The sequence below is a fragment of the Somniosus microcephalus genome, chromosome 8 (genome assembly GCF_052327205.1).
Source record: "Somniosus microcephalus isolate GS21.2 chromosome 8, FLI_Smic_1.0, whole genome shotgun sequence".
Taxonomy (NCBI): Eukaryota; Metazoa; Chordata; class Chondrichthyes; order Squaliformes; family Somniosidae; genus Somniosus; species Somniosus microcephalus.
The window spans coordinates 179,347,138-179,360,449 of record NC_140994.1 but is presented as its reverse complement, the minus strand read 5'-3'; the positions used below and the strand labels follow the sequence as shown (position 1 = coordinate 179,360,449).

Here is a 13,312-nt window from a genome sequence, read left to right as displayed (position 1 = left end):
TTACAATACAGGTGTGTGCCAAGACGTGAAGTGAAAAGTACACTAGAAGTTCAGCATGCATAGAGTTAATTTACAGATAGTGTATATATGAATCTGCGACATGAAACACAGGTCAGGGACTGGTTTCATAAAATGGTCTCGGCCTTTGAGATTTTAGTCTCAACATCTGAGATTGTATCAGACATGACACACTGCCAGAAAAACACTGGAAGCTTGTTCAGTGTTGCAGTACTCTTTTATATTGGCATCAACTTAATGCTATTTCAACCTAGGCTACAGGCAAAACGAATAAGCCAAAGCATTGCTTGGTTAATAATTTAAACGCTTTTTGTAATTTTTAATCATGAAGATTAAAGATTACAAAACTGACAAAGAAATAATCGCAAGTCACCTGAAATGCCAGGTGTTTCCTTCTGTACTTTACACGGGTAACTTATCCTCTCTCTAATGATTTGTTGCAAACTGGTGAAGGCAGACTTTCTTCAACTACATTTTCCTAGGCATCAGGCACAGATACTATAGTTTGGTACAATAACTGGCCGCACGTGAAGAGTTAAGATAAAAAGATGTAAACAGAACTTACCAGATTGTCGCTGTGTGGTCAGTGTAGTTGCAGTGATGTTTAAAATTAGTAACTTTCAGCTAGCATGTACCACAGACTGTTTAAAACATTTGGTCAGGAAAGTAAGCTGTTCCTTTCTATTGCAATATGCTCTTTGTTTCCTAGCAATATTTCCCTCTTAAATTAATGCTTCGAAAACAGCACACCGACAGAGCAGTTCAGAGACATTTTATGTTCCTTCTTCCTGGACCCCTTTCCAACTCAAAACAGCTTTTGGTCTTTCCCCCTTCTCTCTTCCTTTTTCCAGTGCATTCTTTTCCCATAACGTAATGAGTTGGCAAACCTCCCGCTTATGTCACATGTAGTTGGAAATTTTGACTGCATTAAGAATACGACTGCACATGTCGACAGTGGTCGGAAACTGCTGGTTTTCATCTTCTACATGGAAGTTGCTTTGACAGCTGTCTCCAGCACTAACTTGTAGACTTTATTTCTGGATTTGCTTTAGATTATTTTCTGGCTTTGATCATCAACACTGAAATGAAAAGAATTAGATATGGAAACAACCCTTCCCCATCCCTCCATTAATTACTATAGTTGCTTCTTATGATATGATAGCACTTCTGAAAAATAAAGTCAACATTTTTTTTTTACTCAATAATAATCCAAGCGCTTTGGCCCTGTTTTCAAAAGTAATCAACGATAAATAAATATAAAAATGTTCCAATTCAAACAGCATTTATCTTTACTAATGGTACAGACAAAGTTGAATATGAACTGAGATTAGTGAAAAAATAAATTGGCAGCACTGACCCTCCAGATGGAGTTCGGTGTACTGAAGCACGATCCCATTGCCAAGAAACACAGCCACCTAGGGAAAGCTAATCTCTAAACATCAATCCTTTAAACCAGGTATGCTGTTAATTTAGTGTATCATTTTTATTTGCAACAGATGAGCATTATATTTTATATAAAAATTGTTGTAATTTTGGGCCTACAGCTGTTCAGTATTTAATCAGTCTTTCTTAGATTAAAATGATAAAAACAATTTTGGCAGTGTTATCTTCAGCAAGCATGTGTAATTTTATATATTTCTATGTGTGTGCCTTTGTGATGTGTATCTGTATTACTGAACTGTGAAATACAGGAAATGATTGCAGTGAGCCTTCAAGATGAATTGTGTGAAATCATTGTGAAACCTGTAAGTCACTGCAGTGATTGCTGTTGCAATTTTGCTAAAATATTAATTTTGAAATGATATTTACGCTTTAAACAGTTATAAAGTAATTAGTAAATAGAACACAAGCAGATTTGTGTATTAAGATATTGCATAACAGCTGAACTAATAAGATAAAATACAGAATTGGAATACTCTTTCTGTTTAGCTGTAGTGCTGTAAATATTATCTACAGTACTTTTCTCATCATTCCTACAGCAAGAGAGTTAGTTAATGATTTGAACAGTCTTATATTTGTGTATCTTTTCAAGCTCCTTAATGTACAATTCACCTAAAATGACTAGAAAACAGTAGCAAAATGTACATGTATCCAAAGACTATGAATGGAAAGAAAGTGACAAAAAATTGCTGGTCCCAAGTATGCTGATTCACTTTTAATATTTATAACAGCTATACTTCCAATGTGCTTTGATTTTAGTAACACATTTATATTAATGTAAAACTCTAGTAATTATGGCACAGCATGTGCATTAAAAAAGCTGCAAAAAAAGATTTTATTTCCAGTTCATTTCTGTGTTAGAATCTCACAAATGCACAATGTCACATGAAGACTCAAGGGACAAGAAATTGGATTGCTCTGCACCCGATTTGCAAGCGTAAAATGGGCAGGTGGTTTGTGCGCGCTCATTCCTCGCTAGAAGTGCGGTGCCCGTCATATTGTAAAGGCTGAAAATGCTGGAAATACTCAGCAGGTCAGGCAGCATCTGTACAGAGAGAAAGAGAGTTAACGTTAACTCTGTTTCTCTCTCTACAGGTGCTGCCTGACCTGCTGAGTATTTCCAGCGTTTTCTGTTTTTATTTCAGATTTCCAGCATCCGCAGTATTTTGCTTTTGTAATATTGTAAAGGCTCCCCCACGGGCGTCCAGTGCGCGCTCCTGCAACAGAATGAGATGTTAAACTGTGGCCTCATTTGCCATTTCAGTTGGATGTAAAAGGTTGCACAGCAATATTGGGAGGGGCTGTGGAGTGTTACTAGTGTCCTGGTCATCATTTCCCCTGTCAACCAGCATTGCCAAAACACCTTCACTGGCGACTCAATTCACTTGCTGTTTGCGGGAGTTTGCTGTGTGAAAATTGACTGCTGTTTGCTTATATAAAAGTGACTATTTGCGACTCTTTGAGGTTGTGAAAGGTGCTATATAAATGCTGGTTTCTGTTTGATTGCTGTGCTGTTGAGGGAGGAGAGGGGAGGGGGTAAAGATACTGCCTTATCGCATCTCAAATGTCTGCAACCCATGATAAATGAATCCCGATCGAATTCAGTGATTGCTATGCAGGCAAGTGTGGCAGTTGTTTAATGCACAACATGGCCCTACAAATAGCATTGAGCTTAATGAACAGTTCTTCTTTTTGTAGTATTGGCTGAGAGGAATGTTAACCTGTACACTAGGGAAATTTTCCTCCTTTTCTTTGATTAGTGCTATATAATCTCAATGTCCACCTGAACAGGCAAATGAGGCCTCAGTCAAACACTCCCTCTGAATGTGGAGGTGTATGTAGGCCTGAAGATCTAATTATTGTAAATATGGACTTTCTGAGGTGAATAACACGAACTATCTAACTAACTATTCTGCTCAACTGAACAGAAGGCAGATCTTTCCATGTTGCTGGGCAGCTGGTGATAAATACCTAGCTTCTCTTCACCCAACATTTGTCCTATTGGACAAATCAAGAATTGGCTATTTCCCCCCCCCCCCCTTTTTTTGTAAGGTGGTTTTGAATCTAAAATGTGACAAACTCCACTTGTATGTGGTATGCAACCGTACATCTCCTGTGGTGCTGCTCACATAAGACAGAATATTTACAAGGTAAAGCCTGCAATGTATTTGGTGCTGTCGTGTAAGAGTGCATCCCTTTAAGAAAGAAAGTCTTACATTTATATAGTGCCTTTCACGACCACCAGACGTCTCAAAGCGCTTTACAGCCAATGAAGTACTTTTGAAGTGGAGTCAGTGTTGTAATATGGGAAACACAGCAGCCAATTTGCACACAGCAAGGTCCCACAAACAACAATGGGATAATGACCAGCTAATCTGTTTTTGTTATGTTGGTTGAGGGATAACTATTGGCCAGGACACCGGGGATAACGCCCCTACTCTTCTTCGAAATAATGCCATGGGATCTTTTACGTTCAACTGAGACAGCAGACGGGGCCTCGGTTTAACATCTCACCCGAAAGACGGCACTTCCGACAGTGCAGCACTCCCTCAGCACTGCACTGGAGTGTCAGCCTAGCTTTATGTACTCAAGCCCCTGGAGTGGGACTTGAACCCACAACCTTCTGACTCAGAGGCGAGAGTGCTACCAGCTGAGCCACAGCTGGATACAAGTTATAATGTCACTGCATTTGTGAAATGAATTGTCCAGTCAGCTATCTTTGTTAGAAGGTCAATTAAGCTGAAGACAGTGTGGCTCCAGTACTGTGATCCAGATATTTGCAGTAGTGTGTGATGCCCACAGCATCTCTAAATTGCAGAATGTGCAATAGGTGCATCACTTTCAAATAGTAAGTTGGAAACATTCACTCCATAGTGATGAAATACTGGGGCACTTTTGCCAAGACTGGCAGATTAAAAAAAAAAATTACAGATGGTTCAGAATGATTTTGCAGATAAAATGTGAAAGAATCATATCCTGAGGATGTATCATCCACTGTAAAGTGATTCCACAGTTAGAAATTGTGGCCACGTGACTGGGTTAAGGAGCATAGAGCTTATTCTGTTTCTTGAGAACTGCAGAATGTGGGTCTTCTGAGAAGCTCTAAGTGCCACAACTGAACAGATGGTGGCACCAGAGTGTTGTAGTGAAGGACAGCTGTCTGAACAAGGAGCTCTAAATGTGCAACAGAAGACACTGCACCTGCTGCTTTCAGTTTCTGCCATGTCCTTTGTGCAGCACAATGGCTGTGCTGGTTGTCATTTGCACAATTACCTCTTAGGATTAATGTAATGTAACAAGCACTGCCTTGTTAGAAAACCTGATGGTCAGGTGTAATGTGAGAGCAGGCTAGAAAATGAGGTTAAAACTGAAGTCTATCTTTAGACCACCAGGTTGAAGGATGCCTTGGTGAAAGATGAGTTTGTTCTTGAAACTTGTATTGAGCTTTATTGGAACAGTGAATGAGACCAATATCAGTGGGAAGGCCCCATGTTTTCCATCTCTCCCACTTTCTCATTTGTTCAGGACTCTCACTTCCTTAGCTTGTCACACACTCTTGATTTCATGAAAGCTTCTGTCCATTACTTAGTGATCTTTTGGATCATTCCACTCATGAATTATCTTATGTCGATGCACTTTGTCCTCCTTCCCTTTTTCTGATTGTATTAATATTCCCATCTACCTCTTCAGGTTTTAAATGGTCCGTAACCAAAAAATTAACTGGTCTGTTCTCATTGTAGATGCTCATTACCTGCTGTGCTTCCCAGATTTCCAGAATCTTCAGTATTTTGCTTTTAATGCCATCCAAATTGGTTTTGTTTCAGCAAGTGTGGAAAAAATACATAGTAACTGGTTTCAAAACAGAATAAGTTGCAAACTAGCATAACTTCTGCCCAAACGGACCTGAGGAATTCATACAGTCACAGTGATAGGAGTCAAACTGTGCCTGAGTATTGGCTTTGAAACGAGCCATGCTTTGTGATTCCCTTCAATGTTGCCTAGTTTGTCTTTCCACTCAGTAATGCAGAACAAAGGAATCCAATTGAGGTTTGAGCTGAAATCCCTCTTGAAATAATTGACTTTGGTAGAACAGTTTCCTTATTTGTTAAAACACTTTGTTCAGATTCTACCCTGCAGGAAGGAACAACTGGGAAGCAGGATGGAAATAGGCACAATGCAGCTGCTCTTGGGAAGATAGAGGCATGCAGGAAGGATTGTAGTACAAGTGACCCAAGTCATTTGTCTCCTAAGCTGTTTTGATGCAGTTGCTATAAATTACCCTGTGTTGGAACTGTTGCTCTGCAACACTCTTCAATGTCTCTTTTTTAATGTAAGAAGTCACACAACACCAGGTTATAGTCCAACAGCTTTATTTGAAATCAAAAGCTTTCGGAGCGCTGCTCCTTCGTCAGGTGAAGTGGAGAAATGCATAAAGACACAGCTTATATAGCCAGAGAATCATGTCAGATGTTTACAGGTAATCTTGCCAACTGCCATTTATCACTCCGAAAGCTTGTGATTTCAAATAAAGCTGTTGGACTATAACCTGGTGTTGTGTGACTTCTTACATTTGTCCACCCCAGTCCAACTCCGGCATCTCCACACCACGGCTACTATCTTTTTTGATGGTACTCAGACAGACAAAATAAAGCTAGAAACTTCCCCAAAGGCTCAGCAAGTTAGTCCACCGATAACCTGCGATGTACAGATCAGGAAGGTTAGCTGAATGCCAGCTAGGTAGTAGTTGGGATATTGTAATTGACCTTAGCATGGAAGGGCATATCACTCTGGTTTGCTTGAAAACTTGATTCTCCCTGGCATCACTTCAGTACAGGTAGAACTGAGATTTAGGTGAACCAAACCGCTGTACCATCATTGCCCACTTGAGGGCAGCTGTCAGCACAGACCATAGGAGCAGCTGATAGCAACATCCAGATGAATTGAGTCATCCTTGTTGAAGAGAAATTAAATTGTATTAGAAACTGCATTGCATTGAAATTAGAAGCCACACAAACTCAGTGTGAATCTCAGTCATTATTAAAGTGTAGTTGAAATAAACACAGATGAGCTAATTTACCTGACACATCTGGATCATCCTTCTATAGATACCTACAAAAGACCCCCAATCACAGCATGTAACTGTTTATTGGGTGATTGCAGAATGACCCCACTCTGAAGTCCAGCCCAGGTGGTGATCATTCTGCTGCCTGGCATATCTTCTAAACCCTTTTGTTGGTTTCTGCCTCCTTTTTTATTATCTTCTTCTATTGTCCTGCAGCTGTATTGTAAGTTAGTCGAGCTCAGGGTTAAACTTTCCTATTCCTCCTTTTATCTCGTTTCTCTGGTTGGGGTGTGTTGACAATGCAAGTGTAGAGTCAGTGTGAAGCGTTTTGGCTTCATGAACTCTCCAAATGCCGTGTACCTGCAGCCTGAACAGGATCAGAGCTGAAGCAGACACCTAGAGCTGAGGCAGAGTTTTAGAGGGGGATGGGGGTGCGGTCTAACTGCAGACCTCTTTGTCATTGGTTCGAAAGAGAAATTTCCCCACTTAATTTTAGGCTGTATATATTTGTCTGGTAATGTTCTTTGGTTTCTCTGATGGGACAAATTGAGCACTCATTATTGGACTAGCTGGCTTAGCGCAGTAATGGAAATTGAAGGGTCAATTCAAGTCATCCAATCAAAACGCAAAAACATATCATTTACATTTACTGTTTGCTTAATAGTGATGTCAAACTCAATTTCGGTGGACAAAAATCCCACTTACCCAATTCCAAGCACTAAGTATGGTTTGCTGATCCAAACTCAGACCCTCCCTGATACACCAAAGGAAAGTTCAGGAATTTAACTTCATAAAGGGATAGTTTTCAAACTGTGGAACGGGTTTGCTCAAGATGAAGCTTTTCTACCTATGTCAACATATTTTTCCACACATAGGAGGAGGCAGAAACGTGATCGGAGAGATTCAAACATGGAGTTGCAGAAACATGTGCACGGACTTAGGAGGTAACAACACATTCAAGGACATTGGAGGGGATAAGGGAAAGTGGAGTTAGGGCGATGGTTTTCAGAGGCAGAGGGGTCACACTGAGGAGGAGGTGATGATGGCAATTTTGAAATTGTGGCTAGCAAGGGTAGCTGAGGGTTATCAGTTTAGTTTAATGGGGCGAAGGGGAGAGGAGGTGGGTTTCATGGACAAGATGAGCTTGGAGAGATGGGAGGGAATCATGAGAGAGATGTGGATTTAGGGCTGGTGGGGGGAGGAGGTTTGGCTTGATGGGAAGAGCAGATCTCAATTTTAGCGACATTAGCTATTCGCACTTGTTGGAGAAGGGGCTTTAAGGATATAGTTGGTAATGGAGAAAAGAAGCCAGGGGTTATCTTTGCTCTCCAAGCTGATCCTGGAGCAGTGGGCAGTTTTGACAGAGGAGATTGAAGCTTGATAGCACTACATGCAGTCCAACCAGATCTGGTGATAGACGGTTAAATCAGCTGTCTGCCAGATACACTCAAGTCTGCATCCCTTGGACTTGAGCAATCAAAGACAGATGTGATATCAGGAGGAATGACTGTGATGGGTGAGAGTAAAACTTTTGCTGGGGGCGAGGTTATTAAGGATGGAGGTGAGGAAGCGGGTAACAGATTGACAGCTGTAGAAGTACAGGAAACTCTTTTTTATCCGGCACCAACGGGACCGGCGTGGTGCCGGTTGATCAAAAAGTCCGGATTACAGAGAGGTATAGTGAAAGGTACGAGAGCCCTGTACACGGCCACAGATCCAGGCGTCCCTGTTGATTGGCAACAGGTGCAGGAACCCCGGTTACATGGCCACAGGTCCAGGATCCCCGGTTACACGGCCACTAATATGAAGTAAAACTTACCTGAACCTACTCCTGAATTTTGCCGGTTAAGAGAGATTTCCGGTTATTTAGGTGCTGGTAAAAAGAGAGTTTCCTGTACTGTGGGAAATGGAGGACCAAAGGCTAGGCTGTTGGCATTTTCAAAGTGCAACTGACTTAGAGGAGAGTTTTCCAGAAGTAGATGTAGAAGGAAGTGGGCCTGGAAGGAGGTATGGATACAAGGAAGTGATCAGAGGTGGAGAGGCGAGAGGGGTGGAACAAGATGAGATTCTTGAAGGAGAAGAATGTACCAGAGGAGATGGGGCAGAGAGCAAGGTATGATTTGGTGCTGAAGGACCACACCGCCACTGCAACAGTTTGGCTCCTTTTTAGGCTGTTCATTGTGATGGTCCCTCTAAAAAGAATGGAAAAGAAAATCGGGCAATTTCTCTAACAGCTGGTTTTATCCTCTGGCGTTAAGTTGAAAATTAGCCCCACAGTTTTTGGAATCTCCTTTTATCCTCTGGGTCCTGCTTTCATTAATATATTTATGTAAAAGGTGCCTTGGCTTGTGCCAGTTGAAACGTACAAATTATTTTCCCCAGTAGATGCTATCATTGCAAACTTTTCCCAAGCATGCATTGGAACATTGCAGTACTTCAATGCAAGGTACATAGACACATTGCACATCCTGCAGCACTGCTACGGGAAGAAGCGATTGGGAGTCTTTAATGATGAATCACACACCAGGAAGATTTCAAAATCTATTTTTTTTACCGGAAATTATGTTGTGTCTGAAAAAACTGATATTGAATGTAATGCTTTAAGTCTGTTGATTTGAATAATGCCTGGCCAAACCATGACTCAATGTGAAGGTGGATTGTGGGCTTCAAATAACAGAATATGGCAGATTTATTTAAGTTAATTAGATCCACCCCCTGAAACAACTGGCCATTTCACTAGCAGTCAACATTTACTGCTGTGTGGAACATATATTTGAATATGCAGCCTGGCAGTAACAAATGACAATATCCATACTGCCTGGAGGGCAATTTTCTGCTTGCCAGCAACTGGGAAGTAAAAGTATTTACAATCCAAACATATGCCCCTGAGCCATTTCATTAAAAAAATCGTAAACAACTTTACAAAAGCAGGCAAATTGTAAGGCACTGACACCTGTGAATTATATCACAAAAGTGGATAGGGGGCGATTTTATACAGGATTACTTTCAAACAAATTGTCACAGAATTGTACAGCAACCTCAATGGAGCCACCATCTGCTATGCTCATGGATCGCCCTTTCAGGACTATAACAGTATTTCACTGGCACAATCAAACATGAAGCAAGATTACATTTTCCCCCAATGTATTCCTCGTCAATAAAGAATTAACTGGGGATATTTGGTTCTTTACATTTTTGCAATTCTCCTTTTTAGCACATGCGCTTCAGATTTTACAGATAATCAGAACTGCAGATGGAACATAAAGTCAATAAATCTTCATTATTCAAAGCAAATTCTGAACCAGGTAAAGGGTCTTAATGAAACATTTAAAAAACACCATTAAAAACAGCGAAATTAGAAGAAGCATAATACAATCCAGACACAGGAGTTGGGAGAGAGGCCCATGGTCTGCGGAGGGAAGGGAAGGAAGAAACATAATTCACAAATTCCCAATGTATGCCTTGTTAGAACCTAAATAAATCTAATCAGTGTTGTAGGAAATTGCGACAAAGGTGAAGAGTTTATTTGCACCAACGAACAGAACCAATCACTGCAACATTACATGCGTCCTTACCCGAACAGGCAGCACACTGCACCAAGGGTGCAGTAACATTATTTTTGCATCACAGCAAGGCGATTTCCTCTTTACAGTGATGAAAAGTGACTGTATAATTTCAGAGTCAATTGTAGTCTGACTTTGGAGTTGTCTCAAAACCCTTCCGCCCGGCATCAAATACCGTATAATTCTAGTCGGGTATCATTTAAAAATACTCAGGGAACCTTCTGGCACCTTTATAAACTCATACAGCAAAGTAGGAGGTCATTCAGCCCATCGTGCCAGTGCCGGCTCCTTGGTAGAGCTATCCAGTTAGTCACAATCCCCTGCTCTTTCACATAACATTGTATTTTTTCCCCCTTCAAGTATTTATCCAATTCCCTTTTGAAAATTATTGAATTTGCTTCCATCATTCCAGATCATAACAACTCGCTGCGTAAAAAAAATTCCTCATGTCGTCTCGGGTTCTTTTGCGAATCAACTTCAATCTGTGTCCTCTGGTTACCAACCCTACTGCTGCTGGAAACAGTTTCTCCTTATTTACTCTATCGAAACTGTTCATGATTTTAAACACCTCTATCAAATATGCTCTTAACCCTCTCTGCTCGAAGGAGAACAATCCCAGCTTCTCCAGTCTCTCCACATAACTGAAATCCCTCATCCCTGGTACCATTCTAGTAAATCTCTCCTGTACCCACTCTAAGGCCTTGACATCCTTTCCAAAGTGTGGTGCCCAGAATTGAACACAATACACCAGCTGAGGCCTAACCAGTGTTTTATAAAGGTTTAGCATAACTTCCTTGCTTTTGTACTCTATGCCTCTATTTATAAAGCCCAGGATCCCATATGTTTATTTAGCAGCCTTCTCAATTTGTCCAGCTGCTTCAAAGTTTTGTGTACATACACCCCCAGGTCGCTCTGATCTTGCACCCCCTTTAAAATTGTGCCATCTAGTTTATATCGCCTCTCCTCATTCTTCATACCAAAATGTATCACTTCACAATTTTCTGCATTAAATTTCATCTGCCATGTATCTTCCAATTTCACCAGTCTGTCTATGTCCTCCTGAAATCTGTTACTATCCTTCACATTGTTTACTACATTTACGAGTTTTGTGTCATCATCAAACTTTTGTCCTGTATACGCAAGTCCAGGTCATTAATATATATCAAAAAGAGTAGTGGTCCTAATACTGACCCCTGGGGACCACCACCGTATACTTCCCTCCAGTCTGAAAAACAACCGTTCACAACTACTCTCTGTTCTCAGTCCTTTAGCCAATTTTGTATCCATACTGCCACTGTCCCTTTAATCCCAGGGGCTTTAGTTTTGCTAACAAGCCTATTAGGAGGTACTTTATCAAATGCCTTTTGTAAATCCATATACACAACATCAACCGTACTATCCTCATCAACCCTCTCCGTTACTTCAACAAAGAACTCGATCAATTTTGTCACGGATTATTATCTCTAAAAGTTTCCTCACCACTGACGTTAGGCTGACTGGCCTGTAGTTGCCCAGTTTACCCCTCTCCCTTTTTTTGAACAGGGGTTTAACATTTTCAATCCTCCAGTCTTCTGGCATCACCCCCATATCTAAGGAGGGTTGGAAGATTGTGGCCAGTACCTCCACAATTTCCACCCGTACTTCCCTCAGTAACCTAGAATGCATCCTATTGGGACTGCATGACTTTTCTACGATGAGTACAGCCAACTAAGGCAGAATTTTCATTTAATGCTTTTGAGAATGTGGGGACTTCCACCTATACCCTCAATACATGCAGAATTTAATGTGAGTGCATCTCTGTACATACTGGAATCATACATATGCTCTCATGGCATCGGGAATGCCGATTCACAGCTGTGGTGGCCTACAGTATAATCCTGGTGCTGCTGGCTGCAAACTGCACTCTGTAATTATCAGACTTAAAATCGGTGTCCTAAAAACTCTGCAGTCCACCTGCTACTAATTTTATTTTCCATTATACAACTAATCTTAAACTCCGCCATTTTGTCGTCACTGTTGCTAGGGTGTTCTCTGACTCTGACTTGCTCTACCATCTCCTGGTTGCTCCTTAATATCAGGTCCAATAGCAAAGAAAAAAGAAAGACTTGCATTTATATAGTGCCTTTTGGACCGATCACCGGAAACGTGGCAGCCAATTTGCACACAGCAAGCTCCCACAAACAGCAATGTGACAATGACCAGATAATCTGTTTTGTGATGTTGATTGAGGGATAAATATTGGTTAGGACACTGGGGATTACTTGCCTGCTCTTCGTCGAAATAGTGCTATGAGATCTTTTATGTCCACCTAAGAGAGCAAACGGGGCCTTGGTTTAACGCCTCATCTGAAAGTGCAGCTCTCTCTCAATACTGCACTGGAGTGTCAGCCTAGATGTTTGTGCTCAAGTTTCTGGAGTGGGACTTGAACCCACAACCTTCTGACTCAGAGGCAAGGGTGCTACTAACTGAGCCACAGCTGACACCCCTGCTTATGTGGGTTCCTTGACCAATTGTTCTCTGTACAATCCAATAGTGTCTAAAATCATGTTATGACTCCTACTGCACCCTTTATAGATATCCAATCTATCCCTTGTAAATTGAAGTCACCCATAACAACTTCATCTGTTCCCATACACACTTTCATTATTTGACTACAATTGTTCTTGGTCTAATCACTCCTTCTAACCTGATAGTTTTCTTCCTCTTCTGTCTCCTCTGTTTTTTGCCTATGGGTGTCACCCATTTCTGTTCATCTGCTTCATTATGTCTATCTATGGGCATCCTCTACTCCATAAGATAGAGAGTTTCTGTATATTTCTACCTCCATCATTCTTTATGTTCCATCTTACTAGGTCTGCTCTGTTTGCCCCTCCTTCTGCTTTATTAGTTTACATCTTCACTGTTGCCTCCTGTACCTTCTCTGCAAGGACTATGGTACCAGGCCAATTCAGGTGAAGCCCATCCGTCTGTAGAACTGTATTTGTTCCCTGGCCATTTATGTTACCCTTGTTCCTTACCTTGGTCTGACCTCTACTCTCATCTATTTCTTTTGTCTTCAGATTATGTTATTTTCACCAGTACTACTAACATTACTTTAGATCTGATAAATCCAAACGAATTCTTACTTACCTGCTGGATTAGCAGATTCAAGCCCATGTTGTCTCAGTGCAAACTGCTGTTTAGGCCAAATCTGCTTTGATACCTTCTCTCAGCAAAAACGTACTCTATG

The 13,312-nt window shown here is 41.1% G+C and overlaps 1 protein-coding gene across 1 annotated transcript in view; it reads right to left on the bottom strand.

Annotated features, from left to right (window-relative positions):
* The window catches only part of c1qtnf2 (C1q and TNF related 2), a 72,084-nt gene extending 71,043 nt beyond the window's left edge, over positions 1-1,041 (bottom strand). The window contains exon 1 of the mRNA XM_085995405.1: positions 584-1,041. The gene's annotated coding sequence lies outside the window, so the exon portion shown is untranslated. The remainder of the gene's footprint in view (positions 1-583) is intronic.
* Positions 1,042-13,312: the final 12,271 nt, after the last annotated feature.